A 16,241-nucleotide genomic window follows, 5' to 3' on the forward strand; every position below is an offset into this window, starting at 1 on the left:
TCTGCATTTCCTCCCATCGAGGACCTTGAATGTTTCTATTTTTCTCATGTCTGCCCGTCAAAATACATTCTTCCCTGTCGTTAAAATCTCCCTCGTGGCCGGTGTCACTCTCTGCACTGTTCGTACGGCTATTTTTGGTGCTATTGGCGAGTTCGGAATCACACGCCATGCGGTTTTCCAGATGCGCCACGCGTTCTTGTTATTCGGCTGTTACAGCTTTGTGCCGCCTGTTCACTTTGAACTGTCCCTTCTGAAATCTAAGAATCGAACGCACTTCTTCGGTCTCTGCGACCGCTACCTGTGTAGTATTGTTATCGCTCTCCATCACCTTCATCGTGCCTACGATGTCTGCTGATGCCGCAATCTTATCATGTATTTGTCTGTTGTCCTCCGCCCCAGTCTGCTTCAATTGTTCTACTTGCTGTTCGAGTGCGTGAATCGCTTGACTGTTGTCCGCTACTGTGTTGCTAACGGACGTGGGACAATGCGTTTCTGCCTCCTGGACCCTCGAGAGTACCTGCTGGTGTTCTCTTTGGCATTCTTCTCTCAGCGCTTGGAAATTCCTAAGTAGCTGTTCTTCGCTTTCTTTCGATTCCGCATCGCGACTCTGCTTGCCCTGTTCTAAGGCTTGCAGACGGTCATTGATTTGTTCAAATGTACGGCATAATTCTTTCATAATATCGCTTTTTATTTCACTTGCCAGATTGTTTATTCTCTGTGAGATATCATCGGACACTCTCTGCATCGACTTGTCGACTTTATTTGTCTGCTGGATTAGTTTTTCGTCTATTTGTTCGCCTAGCTTGCGAATCGATTTTTCAGATTTCTGCGTCATTTGTTCGCCTAGCTCTCGAATCCATTTTTCAGATGATTCTTTTTGTTCTCGGAACGATTTTTCTGATTTCTCTGCGTTTCTTTATTTTGTTGCTATAAGGCTTTCATGAGTTCTGCCAATCAATTTGGTTAGTAGGAGGCAAATTAATTTCTGGCTCTGCTGTGAGCCCGTTCGTCCCGTTTTGCATTTCGTTTGTAGTATTTCCCATTACATTTTCGGAACCGTCTGACGCGTTAATATTCGAAACCAAATTACCCCTTTGGCCCATGTTGCTTAAGTTGTTGGACCGCCTACTTTTAGCTTGTTTACGTGTCTGCATTAGTTCAATTTATACCCTGTACGTGACACACTAATCAAAATAAACGCATCCCCCAAAAGTTACGACAGTCACACGATAGGTACCCAACCTAGTACGCACTTTTTCACACGCAAAACAAATTTATATCTTTGATCGAAGTAATTGCAATTTACAAGCGAGAAAAAAACACATACATATAAAACAAACAAATATAGAAAATAAAACAAGACAAACAACACAACGATGCTCAACAACGCCTTGAATCTCTTGAAAGTCTGCTCTGAAACAACGCAGAATTTGTTTGAGCGCTGTAGGGAAAAGAAAATAAGATTATACAACGCTCGCAAAATAACGTTTCAGAGATTCCAGAGTCTAGCGGAATCACAGAACAGGGTCGCCATGTGTAACGTTGTTGCTTTAATTTGGTATGAAAGCGGTGCTGATAGCCAATAAAAGCGGGTTAAAAGCTGTGAGCTGTCTGGGGAAGTTAACCTTGCATTACTGAGCAACTGTTTCACCAGGTATCCAGTCTAGCTTACGAAATTCCCAACCAGACTCGACAACCGGTGATATATATATATATATATATATATATATATATATATATACACTCCTGGAAATTGAAATAAGAACACCGTGAATTCATTGTCCCAGGAACGGGAAACTTTATTGACACATTCCTGGGGTCAGATACATCACATGATCACACTGACAGAACCACAGGCACATAGACACAGGCAACAGAGCATGCACAATGTCGGCACTAGTACAGTGTATATCCACCTTTCGCAGCAATGCAGGCTGCTATTCTCCCATGGAGACGATCGTAGAGATGCTGGATGTAGTCCTGTGGAACGGCTTGCAATGCCATTTCCACCTGGCGCCTCAGTTGGACCAGCGTTCGTGCTGGACGTGCAGACCGCGTGAGACGACGCTTCATCCAGTCCCAAACATGCTCAATGGGGGACAGGTCCGGAGATCTTGCTGGCCAGGGTAGTTGACTTACACCTTCTAGAGCACGTTGGGTGGCACGGGATACATGCGGACGTGCATTGTCCTGTTGGAACAGCAAGTTCCCTTGCCGGTCTAGGAATGGTAGAACGATGGGTTCGATGACGGTTTGGATGTACCGTGCACTATTCAGTGTCCCCTCAACGATCACCAGTGGTGTACGGCCAGTGTAGGAGATCGCTCCCCACACCATGATGCCGGGTGTTGGCCCTGTGTGCCTCGGTCGTATGCAGTCCTGATTGTGGCGCTCACCTGCACGGCGCCAAACACGCATACGACCATCATTGGCACCAAGGCAGAAGCGACTCTCATCGCTGAAGACGACACGCCTCCATTCGTCCCTCCATTCACGCCTGTCGCGACACCACTGGAGGCGGGCTGCACGATGTTGGGACGTGAGCGGAAGACGGCCTAACGGTGTGCGGGACCGTACCCCAGCTTCATGGAGACGGTTGCGAATGGTCCTCGCCGATACCCCAGGAGCAACAGTGTCCCTAATTTGCTGGGAAGTGGCGGTGCGGTCCCCTACGGCACTGCGTAGGATCCTACGGTCTTGGCGTGCATCCGTGCGTCGCTGCGGTCCGGTCCCAGGTCGACGGGCACGTGCACCTTCCGCCGACCACTGGCGACAACATCGATGTACTGTGGAGACCTCACGCCCCACGTGTTGAGCAATTTGGCGGTACGTCCACCCGGCGTCCCGCATGACCACTATACGCCCTCGCTCAAAGTCCGTCAACTGCACATACGGTTCACGTCCACGCTGTCGAGGCATGCTACCAGTGTTAAAGACTGCGATGGAGCTCCGTATGCCACGGCAAACTGGCTGACACTGACGGCGGCGGTGCACAAATGCTGCGCAGCTAGCGCCATTCGACGGCCAACAGCGCGGTTCCTGGTGTGTCCGCTGTGCCGTGCGTGTGATCATTGCTTGTACAGCCCTCTCGCAGTGTCCGGAGCAAGTATGGTGGGTCTGACACACCGGTGTCAATGTGTTCTTTTTTCCATTTCCAGGAGTATATATATATATATATATATATATATATATATATATATATATAAAAGAGAATTTAAATACAAAGAAATAAATCAGTTTATATTTGGAAATTTATTTTAACATTGATCATTCAAAATTTCAGCATATTAAACTTGAGTCATAACTAAGCTGGTGCCTTATTTAGGATTGTGAAAATGTGAGATTGTAATCTTATGGAACACATCAAATATGGAGCCTAGATTGGGAGACTGCATACAAAACTGCATTCATAAAATAACACACGAAGAACGTTGAAACATATGCAAGAGAAAATTAACCACAACCAACCGATTCAATTTTCACCCAAAGAAGTTACGTTCGTAGCACAATCCTGTCCATTGTGTAATTACCACACACTGGTATACTAAATTCGTACTAACTCTCTGTGAAATCTTCCCGAAAAGAATAGCTGAGGGGTACTTTGATGATTACACCATATGCTTCACGTGGTCAACTTGGTTTACACAAAGAGTGTAACTCCACAATAATTTTGATAATTAAAATAAATTAGATCGAAAAGCAATTTACAAAAGAAAAACCTCGAACTGGTTACTAACGTCTTACTATTAACCTGATGGGTCAAACAATTGTATAAGCACGTGGTACTGGTCTCACAAAGTACACCCCACATGGGTTGAACATAAAGAAACATTGCTATATTGAAAAATATTGTCAAGACGAGATGTTATAATCTCACGCACATTCGCATTTAAGATTGATGATCTTAGTTAGATTTACTGATCAACACGTGGTTCCACTTTACTCACAAAGTAGTGACGAAGCAACTACCGGAAGATATTCTGAACTACACACGCGAATTCCACTGCGTTGGAATTCAAGAAAACATTAAATATTTTAGAGCTAAACTTGAAATAAAGGTGATTAAATTTTCAGATAGGCTGAACTTAAGAAATCCATTGTCCTACGGACTTAGCAGACACGCGCTAGCCGGAGATCTTACCACTTCAGACGCTCGCCACGGACAGACTGACCTAGTCCCTTCCTGAGGGTGGCTCACAAATACAGACGGAAGTGGCCAGAGGCGCAGCTTCCTATACCAACATCACAAGGGACGGACAGGACCATACTAAGGATAGAAACCTCTTTGCTTTTAGAAAGCGTAGCTACCTGTTCCGACGTTGGTCCTACTGTTCTGTAGCAGATAGGCTTGTCTGCTACCCTCAAGCATGCAACTAGAAATACATTTGCTCATTCATCCTCTCACACAGAAGGGAAGGGGGATGACAGTATCTTATCATATACAGTATATAAAAGAAAGCGGATGTAGGTTCCGTATGAGACTGTGTGACATGAATTACATATAAACTGTGTTTTAAAGTGTAGTAGTGTGACAGATCGTTCTTGTTTATGTGTAAAAGTAACACGTTCCACTACTCAGTCGCCTCCCAGATAGTCAGAAACGCCACAGTAAATTTAAAAGAGGAATTTATGCCGTAAATGACAACAGATTTAAGAAATTAACATGAAAGGAATCCAACAGAGACCTTTCATGTATTAAAACATTTCCTTTTATGAATAGTGCAATTTATAAACAATGTTTTTCCAATGATAAACGTAACTGCTTTTTCGACGTTATTTTACCAGCTAACTAAAAATAGGAAAGCCGTGAACGCCTTCCACTAAATTTAATTAGTATTAAGATTCTTTTACAGGGAGTGCAGTGGAGCTGACGCTGAAATCATTAACTATTTGGTTATATCATCGCTAGTCTCACTGGACTCTTCTGAATTCTACATGTCATGTGTGGTCTGGCGTCTCCTTTCCAGTAACAGGTCCCAGGTTCAAACTAGTCAATTCCCTAAAAAACACGCTCAGAGCGTCGTTGCGCGAAAGTGGTAGGGAGACACGATATAGAACAAACAGACACCACGCAGAGTGTTAGAAAATGGCGACCCTGCCAAGATGGTAATATACCATGATTGAAGGTCGACCACATGCCTAACTAGGTCAGAAAAATATCCTGTTAAAAATTTTTCGCAGTAAAAATTTTTTTCTTAAAGTTACACATAGTCGAAATCAGTAGCTTCAGCGATAGATAGTAAGAAAGTATTCAATAAAAGTGAGACATTCTAGCAGAGACAATAGCATAATTAAGTTATGAATTTTAATATTGTTAGAATTAAGTTTTCTCTCCAATGCAAGCGCACAGGTGGCGGATACATCGTTGACAAGTTGATTCTGACCCATTCATTACTTAATGATGCTATTGTCTCTGCTAGAATGTCTCACTTTTATTGAATACTTTCTCACTATCTATCGCTGCAGCTACTGTTTTCGACTATGTGTAACTTTAAGAATAAAAAATTTACTGCGATAATTTTTTAACAGAATCTTTATCTGACCTAGTTAGGGATGTGGTCGACCTTCAATAATGGTATAATGGTATTTTACCATCTTGGCAGGGTCGCCATTTTCTAACATTCTGCATGGTGTCTGTATGTTCTATATCATGTTTCCCTACCACTTTCACGCAACGACGCTCTGAGCGTTTTACCATCTTGGCAGGGTCGCCATTTTCTAACATTCTGCGTGGTGTCTGTTTGTTCTATATCGTGTCTCCCTACCACTTTCGCGCAACGACGCTCTGAGCTTGTTTTTTAGGGAATTGACTAGTTTGAACCTGGGACCTGTTACTGGAAAGGAGACGCCAGACCACACATGACATGTAGAATTCAGAAGAGTTCAGTGAGACTAGCGATGATATAACCAAATACTTAATGATTTCAGCGTCAGCTCCACTGCACTCCCTGTAAAAGAATCTTAATACTAATTAAATTTAGTGGAAGGGGTTCAAGGCTTTCCTATTTTTAGTTAGCTGGTAAAATAACGTCGCAAAATCAGTTAAGTTTACCATTGGAAATTTTATTCTACCCACAAAACATTGTTTATAAATTGCACTATTTATAAAAGCAAATGTTTTAATACAGGATGGTAAAAACCAACTGCGTTCAACAAAAATGTGAACGAATATTCCCTGAGTGGGTTTCCAAGTTCTAAAATGGGTCGAAGGATGACCTATGCCATATCACATCTATAATCTAGGTTTAAATTAAGTTTCACAAAAGAGAAAACTATCAAAATGGTCTACAGTGACCCTCAATTATCTTTAATTTCTTATCTAACTTGTCGTAAATTACAGTGGCTCATGTGGCTTCTCAATAACTATATAACAGAAAAATCATCGCGTTTCAGATTTTTACTTCAAGTGGCAAATGTGAACACCATGAGCTTTAATTGACGATCGACACTAGTATTACGCAAAAAGGGGGTGTAACAGATGAGACTTCTGCAGTTCTGAGTGAAGCTTTATGCGCTGTTATGCGGCATCGCGTGCGTTCATTACCTTGTCGGTGTTCGTCAGGGGGCGGCAAGCAGCACAGCTCCACTCACCTCGCCGTCTCGGAACCGTCTCTCTCCTAACTTCTCCTTGCTACAATTTACCGAAGTTGGTTTAAAAAACTATCTGGCTGTGTTTTCATCTGACCAATCAGGGTTTCAATGTTAACCTTAAGCTCCGCCTACAAAAATTCTGTCTATCCAATGAGAAACATTATACTTTTCGTGGTGGGGCAATGTTTTTAAAGTTTGCAACGTAACAGAGACGTGAAAAAGTCTCACGCTAAAACTTGCAGCTGGTGTGGTACTTTTACCGTTATCGTAAGATCTGTACTGTTCTTCTGGAGGGCTCTATCTTTTAACATGGGCTGGGGGGGTGGTCCTGACGTAACAGAGACGCGAAAAAGTCTCACGCTAGAACTTGTGGTTGGGGGGTGGCCCTTTTTGTGTTATCTTAAGATCTATACTGTTCTTATGGAGGGCTCTAGCTTTTAACATGGGCTGGGGGTGGTCCTGACGTAACAGAGACGCGAAAAAGTCTCACACTAAAATTTGCGGCTGGGGTGTGGTCCTAGCGGTTAGCTGGCGACGTGGGTGTCTGTCCCTTATCGTAGGGCCTTCCAGCTTAACACGGTTCTGCTCTCGGCTTCTGTTCTCGTTTCTCCCCTCGGAACTGCGTCTGTCTCACGGTGGGAAGGTATGACATGCATTTAGGCATTCTTGTGTTAGTCTGTGGTATTCAATTTGCTCACTCGTTACTCGTATTACTTTGGTTAATTTAATGTCACGATTTATTCGGAGCTATATGACATACTACTGGATTTGCTTATCATGTCAGGATGAAAGGTGTTGGATTTGCCTGACACCTTACAATTGGCTCTAAGTAAAAAGTAAATACAAATGACTACAGGAGATAACAAAGTGTAGTCAAGAGCAGTGAATTAATAACGATCGATTGTTTCTGCTCAGAACTGAAAGCGCCGGGTTCAGGCGTTCTGGGCGTGTGCGACTGTTTACAGAGCTGGCAAGAGATGTATTTAATTGGGAAACTGAAGAACCAATGAGTGGGTATGAATAGCACTTCTTCATACTCATGAAATATTATACCTTCTACTATGCACTGGTTGTGACGTGTAGACAGCTGCTGTTTTACGTATTAACCTGTAACAAGAATTTCTCTTTAAAATTCACTCCTGGAAATTGAAATAAGAACACCGTGAATTCATTGTCCCAGGAAGGGGAAACTTTATTGACACATTCCTGGGGTCAGATACATCACATGATCACACTGACAGAACCACAGGCACATAGACACAGGCAACAGAGCACGCACAATGTCGGCACTAGTACAGTGTATATCCACCTTTCGCAGCAATGCAGGCTGCTATTCTCCCATGGAGACGATCGTAGAGATGCTGGATGTAGTCCTGTGGAACGGCTTGCCATGCCATTTCCACCTGGCGCCTCAGTTGGACCAGCGTTCATCCAGTCCCAAACATGCTCAATGGGGGACAGATCCGGAGATCTTGCTGGCCAGGGTAGTTGACTTACACCTTCTAGAGCACGTTGGGTGGCACGGGATACATGCGGACGTGCATTGTCCTGTTGGAACAGCAAGTTCCCTTGCCGGTCTAGGAATGGTAGAACGATGGGTTCGATGACGGTTTGGATGTACCGTGCACTATTCAGTGTCCCCTCGACGATCACCAGTGGTGTACGGCCAGTGTAGGAGATCGCTCCCCACACCATGATGCCGGGTGTTGGCCCTGTGTGCCTCGGTCGTATGCAGTCCTGATTGTGGCGCTCACCTGCACGGCGCCAAACACGCATACGACCATCATTGGCACCAAGGCAGAAGCGACTCTCATCGCTGAAGACGACACGTCTCCATTCGTCCCTCCATTCACGCCTGTCGCGACACCACTGGAGGCGGGCTGCACGATGTTGGGGCGTGAGCGGAAGACGGCCTAACGGTGTGCGGGACCGTAGCCCAGCTTCATGGAGACGGTTGCGAATGGTCCTCGCCGATACCCCAGGAGCAACAGTGTCCCTAATTTGCTGGGAAGTGGCGGTGCGGTCCCCTACGGCACTGCGTAGGATCCTACGGTCTTGGCGTGCATCCGTGCGTCGCTGCGGTCCGGTCCCAGGTCGACGGGCACGTGCACCTTCCGCCGACCACTGGCGACAACATCGATGTACTGTGGAGACCTCACGCCCCACGTGTTGAGCAATTCGGCGGTACGTCCACCCGGCGTCCCGCATGCCCACTATACGCCCTCGCTCAAAGTCCGTCAACTGCACATACGGTTCACGTCCACGCTGTCGCGGCATGCTACCAGTGTTAAAGACTGCGATGGAGCTCCGTATGCCACGGCAAACTGGCTGACACTGACGGCGGCGGTGCACAAATGCTGCGCAGCTAGCGCCATTCGACGGCCAACACCGCGGTTCCTGGTGTGTCCGCTGTGCCGTGCGTGTGATCATTGTTTGTACAGCCCTCTCGCAGTGTCCGGAGCAAGTATGGTGGGTCTGACACACCGGTGTCAATGTGTTCTTTTTTCCATTTCCAGGAAATAAATGTTGAATAAGTGTTTAATATCTAGATTCAATAGATTTTTTATTTATGGAGATCATAACGCCTTTTCATTGTTTGTACAGCCCTCTCGCAGTGTCCGGAGCAAGTATGGTGGGTCTGACACACCGGTGTCAATGTGTTCTTTTTTCCATTTCCAGGAATAAATGTTGAATAAGTGTTTAATATCTAGATTCAATAGATTTTTTATTTATGGAGATCATAACGCCTTTTCTGTAAATCTGCAGCTAAAGTGTGGCAACGTTTCTTTCTTCTCCACGCACTTTTACGCTCAGTTTTGGGCACCGAATGATATGTCAGCTTGATTAGTTGCACTTCAACTGGATCTAAAACAAATTAATCACAGCAATATATTACCTGGCTTTAAATAATGAAAAGAAGAATTACTCTATTCAGTGGATCGGGATCTTCTCCGGATGTATGGATACCTCGATTGTATATCCCTGCTTTAGTTCGTGGAATGAAAGTACTGGTGATTGGCTTCAGTCAGAAGAACGAATGGATAGAGCAGTCAGCCGAAGTACTAAAGATGCCTTCAACTGAAAGAATGAATTCGAAGTTTAATAGAATGGAAGACTATAGACTGATTTCACTTGCAATGTAAGAATAAATAATTCAGTCAGTATGCAAAAGTATAATGGACTGTATGGATTGCTTTCTCTAGGTTGCTCTCACAGACCGGTTTCACATGAAAGAAATTGATTAATAATAATGCAACCGATACATAACACTATAACGAACTGAATCTGTTGGTTTCATTCGTTTGTACCTACAGATTGATTTTACTCGAAAGAATTAATTAATAATTCAACCGATACGTACAATTATAATCGAATGGATCAATCGTGAGTCATGCGTGCATTAGCTGCACTAACAAGTGCTCGAGTTGAGTGAATGGTACAGCTGCAGTACGAATGTGTCTGTTGGTGTGCTCGCATGCGGGTTACTGAGTAAACTGTGTACGTTACGTCATGAAGAGAATTAATCCTACGTGTATGGTCCAAATATCAAGGACAAAGTTGTTATGCGTTGAATGTGGAAATGAAATCGGGGTCGTGGACAGAGAACTCGTGGGTATATTACACTACGTAATAATTCAGAAATATAATGGGGCTGACACAGAAATTCCTGACGTTACGTTGAACAAATGTACTGATTTTGAAGGACAGGCAGAATCGGAACTGGAATGTAGTTGTTCAACCAGTATAGCACGTTGAAGCAGTACACGAAGTTCATATCGAGAGCAACATGAACTGTCCAGTCAAACTGAGTGCGAACTATCTCCACCCAAAGAGTTGAGGTCCAATGTCTAAGAATATATTGACTAAGCGTACTAGAAATCGTTTATGAAGACTATTACAATCGTAGCTTCAGTTCCTGTAGCAAACTAACGAAACGCCGATGAGCCAAAGTATTGTGACAAGCCGGTCAATAGCATGTCGGTCGACCTTTGGAACGCAATACAGCAGCGATTATACATGGCAGGTACTCAAAAATTCCTTTCTAGGTTTCCAAAGGTATGTGGCACCAGATTTCCACGCTTATATTACGAACTCCTGTAAATTACTGGCCTGTAGTTTGTGAGAGCAGACCTGGCGCTCGACAGAATTCCACACATGTTCCACCGGGTTCAGATCAGACGAATTTGGCGACTAAGGCATCAGAGGTAGTTCAGTAATGCTCTTCAAATCACTGTATCACCGTTCTGAGCATCTGACACGAGCAGTTTCCATGCTGGAAGACCCTATCACGTGAGACATTGCAGGGCACTCTCACTTTTGATACAGTGTCATGCTGATTAACGCTCGTACAGAAGGTGATGTTTATTACTCGGTTGCTACATTTGTAGCGATCTGACTTCATTCGTATGATGAAATTGTTGGCAGTGGTTAGCGCTCTTGCTCGTATGCCCTTGTGAAGGCATAGCAGTAGGCTTTACCTGTGTCCAGGGAAGAGGGTGCCGAGCTAATAGCAGCAAAAGCGTACGGCGGCTGAGACCTGAGGGCAGCTTTTCCTGGGTGGAAACGTCTGCCGACAGCCGAGTCCCCCGGTCTCACGAGGGCTGGCGCCGAGTCCAGGTGTGCTGACTGGGGCCGAGGAGTGGCCTCAGGGCGACCGGCGCACTGAACCAACCGATGGCTGGCGATAAAGCAAGAGTGTGGGCCCTTGTCAGGTAGAAAGCGGACGAGACTGAGACGGCTGAGAGTTTTTGCGGATTCCGTGCGACAGGACAGTGGCGCCCAGGTGTCCAGACTCTGCTACAGAACACACTTGTGAAGGCACGAGACTTTTATCGAGTTTATGCCTGTTCTTTAGAACAAATTGAACAGAACAGGGGAAATCTTTTAAGGAAGGCTGTGGTTCCATCCGAGTCGTGCTTTTAGCAAAGACACGGGGTAAATGTGTGGGAAAGAGGGAGCGAAGCTGAATCTTTTTTCCTTTTCTCCCAATTAATTTTTTAAGTCGCTGGTTGGTCAAATCTGTGTATGCAGGGCAGGGGGGCAGTCTCTCGGATTCGAATGCCGAACTCTAGATCGAGATTTACTTGTGCTAAAGCGGATGCGGTCTAAGCGTGCAAATGTGCTACACCGACGAGGTGCGGAGGAAAGCTGTAGAGAATCGAGAAGAGCACTTCTGTACTAGCGCTTCGGTAGTAAAGAACTGGAGGTCTTTACCTAGATGGTGAGACTTGTGTCCTTTGCTACTGTTCCACTAACAGCCTGTGCCAGTCACCAACTGAACCATCAGAGGTACTGCTTCTCGCATCACATACACAACGAGTTATGCATGCGAGTACTTATTTGTTTTGAGTTGGCCATCTAAACATTTGACATATTCCGTCACGCAGAGTCGTGTCACGGAGTCAAACTGGTTTGGCAGGCCAGCTAATGGGTCCACCTGCACGCTGGAATCGACAAGGGTTTCAGAGGCTCATAGACAAGTATTTGCATTCCGAATCAGCCGAAGACCGCGCACTTGCGTACTTCCGGGCGCGCGCCGCTGAGAACAGGCGGCAGCCGTCCGCGACTGCACGCGGTGAGCGCGCCGTGCTGTGCCGCCCCCACCTGCGCAAGGGCCAAGCATTCGCTGCTACGGCGCGGGGCTCCAGTGTTTGCTTCTCAGCACCCTGGTCTTTGGAACCATATTTTTCTTTATAGAAGAGTAGAGTATAGATGCTCGATAGTGCAGTAGTTTTTTGGCCATACCACAGATTCACATTTATGAAGTCAGATAAAGCGATTACTTCTGGTTAGTGTCTTGTGTTGATCCCCAGCTGATCACTTTGTTAACCATAGACCGCATATTATTGAAAGCGATTGTCAGGTAAAAATGTTCGTGTGCCGTTTCTTTAGCCATCATTGGTCATGTGATGTTAATAGAGAATAAATCAATTGTTATTTAGATCACAAATCCTCCCAGTGTTCTGATTTACATTATCTTTGCCATTTATTAAAGTCTCGGTTGCAATTGATAGAGCCCGGAAGCTTGCACGCGTTGGGGAGACTTCAGGCACGAAGGGATGGCAGGTGATATGTAATACTGTTATGTGGTCCGCAGCTGCCGTAGTGGTCTGATTACTACCAAAGGTGCTGTGCAAGTCCCAGTCAGTGTCCGTCACACCGCAACACTGCACGCGCCGTCCTGCCTTCGTACTATGGTGCGTGTTCCGACCAGCTGCTCGCCTGTACATCGGCATGTCCAGACGAGACCATTTGCCTGGTTGACAAGAAAAGTGATTCATCCGACCGGCGACTTCAATCGATCGTCCCACCCCCTCTGCTATCGCAGTTGGCTATGTCGTAGAATCAACATGGGAACACGTAGGGGCCCTTTGCTCTGGATCCACATCTTCGAGCGCTGAACAGAAATCTTTAGCAGTATTGTACTCCCGGATCTGAAGGACAACATCGTACTCAAAGGCTTAAAAGGGGCTATATAGGACTTTCACAGAAAAATAGGGCTAAAGAGGATTTCTGTAGAAAAATACAGTTTTTAAATGGAGTTCCTGAATTAATGCTAAGGAAAATCAATAATTTGGATGTGGACATCTTCAGAAAAGAAGTAATAAATAAATTTATACACTGCTCTGAAATCCATAATGTCTATGGAGCAATGACGTTGTCTTTATATGTGAATAATGTGTCACCACGCTGCAGCATCGGCGACCTTGAGTCTACCTATTTCTGTAGTTGGGAAGGTGTAAGAAATACAGGCCGCACAGAAACCGACGCTGTGTATGACGCGTTGTAGTCGCATTGTCACTTTGAGAATGTGTCCACAAGGCACTGCGTTCGGGCAAATCCAGCTAGCCTTTACTCGAATGCCGTCCGGCAATGGAGTGGTACATTAACAGAACAAACAGGTGGCACTTGAGTCTACTTATTTTTGTAGTTACGAAATGCAGTTACTCGGTGTGTTGATTCGCACTGTGTAGTGCAATTTAAGTGTAATTTTGTCGTGCCTAAACAGAAAATATTACAAGTCTCTACCGGCCGTGAACTGGGAAGCCTCCAATTTCGCAACTGACAGCCGAGTAATTTTTTGGCAAGCCTGTCAAAAACAAGTAAGTAAACACCGGTTATTTTCACTTGAGGTTGAAGCTCTTTTGTCCGTGTTTCCTTTAACAATATGTATGGTTTTGGATGGGGTCCACCTCTAGCCGAACACAATTTTGTTTTTTATCCCAAACACGTTTCACTGAAGTTGCAGCATCATCAGTGCGCTTTTATTCTATGGCTGTTAAACATAAAGAATGTTCTTTACTGTTTGTATACATGTAAATACAGGGTGACACAGAGAAACGGGAACATTTCCACAATCCAATAAAACTAGAAGTGATGAAGGAAAGAAATTGCATTCGTAGTAACTGAAACCTTACAACTTTGGCATTTACGAAACACCGATGGTATTTATAATTTTTAAAAAATTACGTCCTTTAAATGGCGTCCTCCTGTACGAATACACTCGTGAAATCTACTGATGAGATTCCCCATTGACCACTGCAACATCTCAGCTGGGATACTGTGAATTCCATCCCGAATTCTCTGTTTTAACTCATCCAGGGTTCTTGGTCGACTCGGGTTGACTTTGCTCTTGAGGTAGCCCCACAAGAAAAAATCACAAACGGATAAATCTGACCATCTCGGGGGCCAGGGGTTGTTACCGAATCGTGAGATGACACGGTTGCCAAACAATTCACGCACATATAACATTGACTGCTGTGCAGTGTGTGATGTCGCTCCGTCCTGTTGAAACCAGGCTTCTTGAACGTTTGGAAAGTTGTTCAATGCGGGTGTAACGATATTTCGTAACATTTCCACGTAACGATCGACATTGACAGCTATTGTGTTTCCCTGTTCTTTGCCAAAAAATACTGTCCGATAATCCCTCGTGATGAAACACCACACCATACTGTCACTTTACTGGCGTGTAAATGGCGCTCATGAACGTCATTAGGATTTGTGTTTGCCCAGTAACGGTAGTTCTGTTTATTCACTTAACGTGTGAGATGAAAATGTGCCCCACCTGACATCCACGACTTGTTTAGAAATCTATCGTCATTGTTTATTTTTGTTATTATTTGTTGACAGAATCCTAATCGTAACCGGTAATCGATGTCCTTCAATTGTTGCACCATCTGTAGTTTGTACGGATGAAGTTTTAAATCGAGATGAATAATTCTGCAAACACACTCCCGGGACATTACAAGCTTTGCTGCTTGCTTACGAGTTGAACGCCGTGGGCTCTGTGAGACAGACTCGCGTACATCAATGTTCTCTGGAGAACGCACACTTTTTGGGCGTCCTGTTGGTTTCTTCTAGAGGGCAGATCCAGTCTCTTCAAAGTTATTAATCCGACATTTTATCGCATGTTTCGACGGAACGGCATCATGATGTCCTAAATTATAAAATCGTCGAAACTCCCTCTGCGCCGCTACCAAACTATCTTTTATATATATATATAACATTTTTAGTACTAACGCAAGCTGTTGTCCGTTCCGCTGACCCACGATCACTGAAACGGTGGACTCTGTTGCTCGCTGTCACGAACCCGAAGTGCTGCCGCTACTCATTTCAAACATTCCCGTTATTCTGTGTCACCTGTATTAGCTTTTAAAATTGTAATTACAGATTTTTGAAGAAACACATAAAATTATGAATTCATACCTTTTTATGGTGTGGTTTTCCTGATGTATTATGTTTCTACAGTGACTGTTTTCTTTCACAGTTTCACATCTGAATCCACACACAACTTAATGCAGACAAATTATTTAAGCAAAAATTACGATTTGGAAGCTGTTTTGGCTAAGCCTGAAATTAATTGATTATATGTGAAAGGTTATGTGTGTGTGATGTGTGTGTGTCATTTACATTATGTTTCACTTACGTATCCTTTTTTCCTCATCTTCTTCACTGTGAAGAGTTCTATATATTGAGCTGTCACTCTTTCACTGTTTACCAGCTGTAAAAACAAGATGGCGGACAGTGGAACAGTTGAAGGTGTAAGAACAAGATAGCCAACAGTGGAGCAGTTGAAGGTGTTCCTGGCAGTTGTTCTGAATCTTTCAGAGGTGTCAGTGCATTTTGTGTATGTGCATGTGTGTTTATGTGTGTGTGTGTGAGAGAGATTGTGTGTGTGTGTGTGTGTGTGTGGAGAGAGAGAGAGAGAGAGAGAGAGAGAGAGAGAGAGAGAGAGAGAAGGTTTGAGGATTTTTCGTTATTGTGTGTGTGTGTGTGTGTGTGTGTGTGTGTGCATATGTGTGCCTGTGTGTGTGTGGGGGGGGGGGGCTCTATAGGTTGGTGTTGTTTGATAATTCTTTGAGGGCAGAGAACAGAGTTCATTGCAGAGAGCTGTGCATTCATTTATTACTTGTTTTCCTTCAACTATGGCTTTTTGTGTTTGATAGTTTTCTTCAATTATTAGTTTTGTGGAGGGTTGTTGCTAGATTTGAGAATTTTCAAGTCAGTATTGATGTCTGATGGGTTATGTTTCTTGTCCATAAGATGTTCAGCAGATATGGAATGACAGCTGTTACTTTTTAATGCTCTTCCGTGTTCTGTGTGTCTGGTATTGACGTTCCTGCTTGTTTGTCCTATATAAAATAATTTGC

This window comes from Schistocerca cancellata, chromosome 8, assembly GCF_023864275.1.
Source record: "Schistocerca cancellata isolate TAMUIC-IGC-003103 chromosome 8, iqSchCanc2.1, whole genome shotgun sequence".
NCBI classification, from domain to species: domain Eukaryota; kingdom Metazoa; phylum Arthropoda; class Insecta; order Orthoptera; family Acrididae; genus Schistocerca; species Schistocerca cancellata.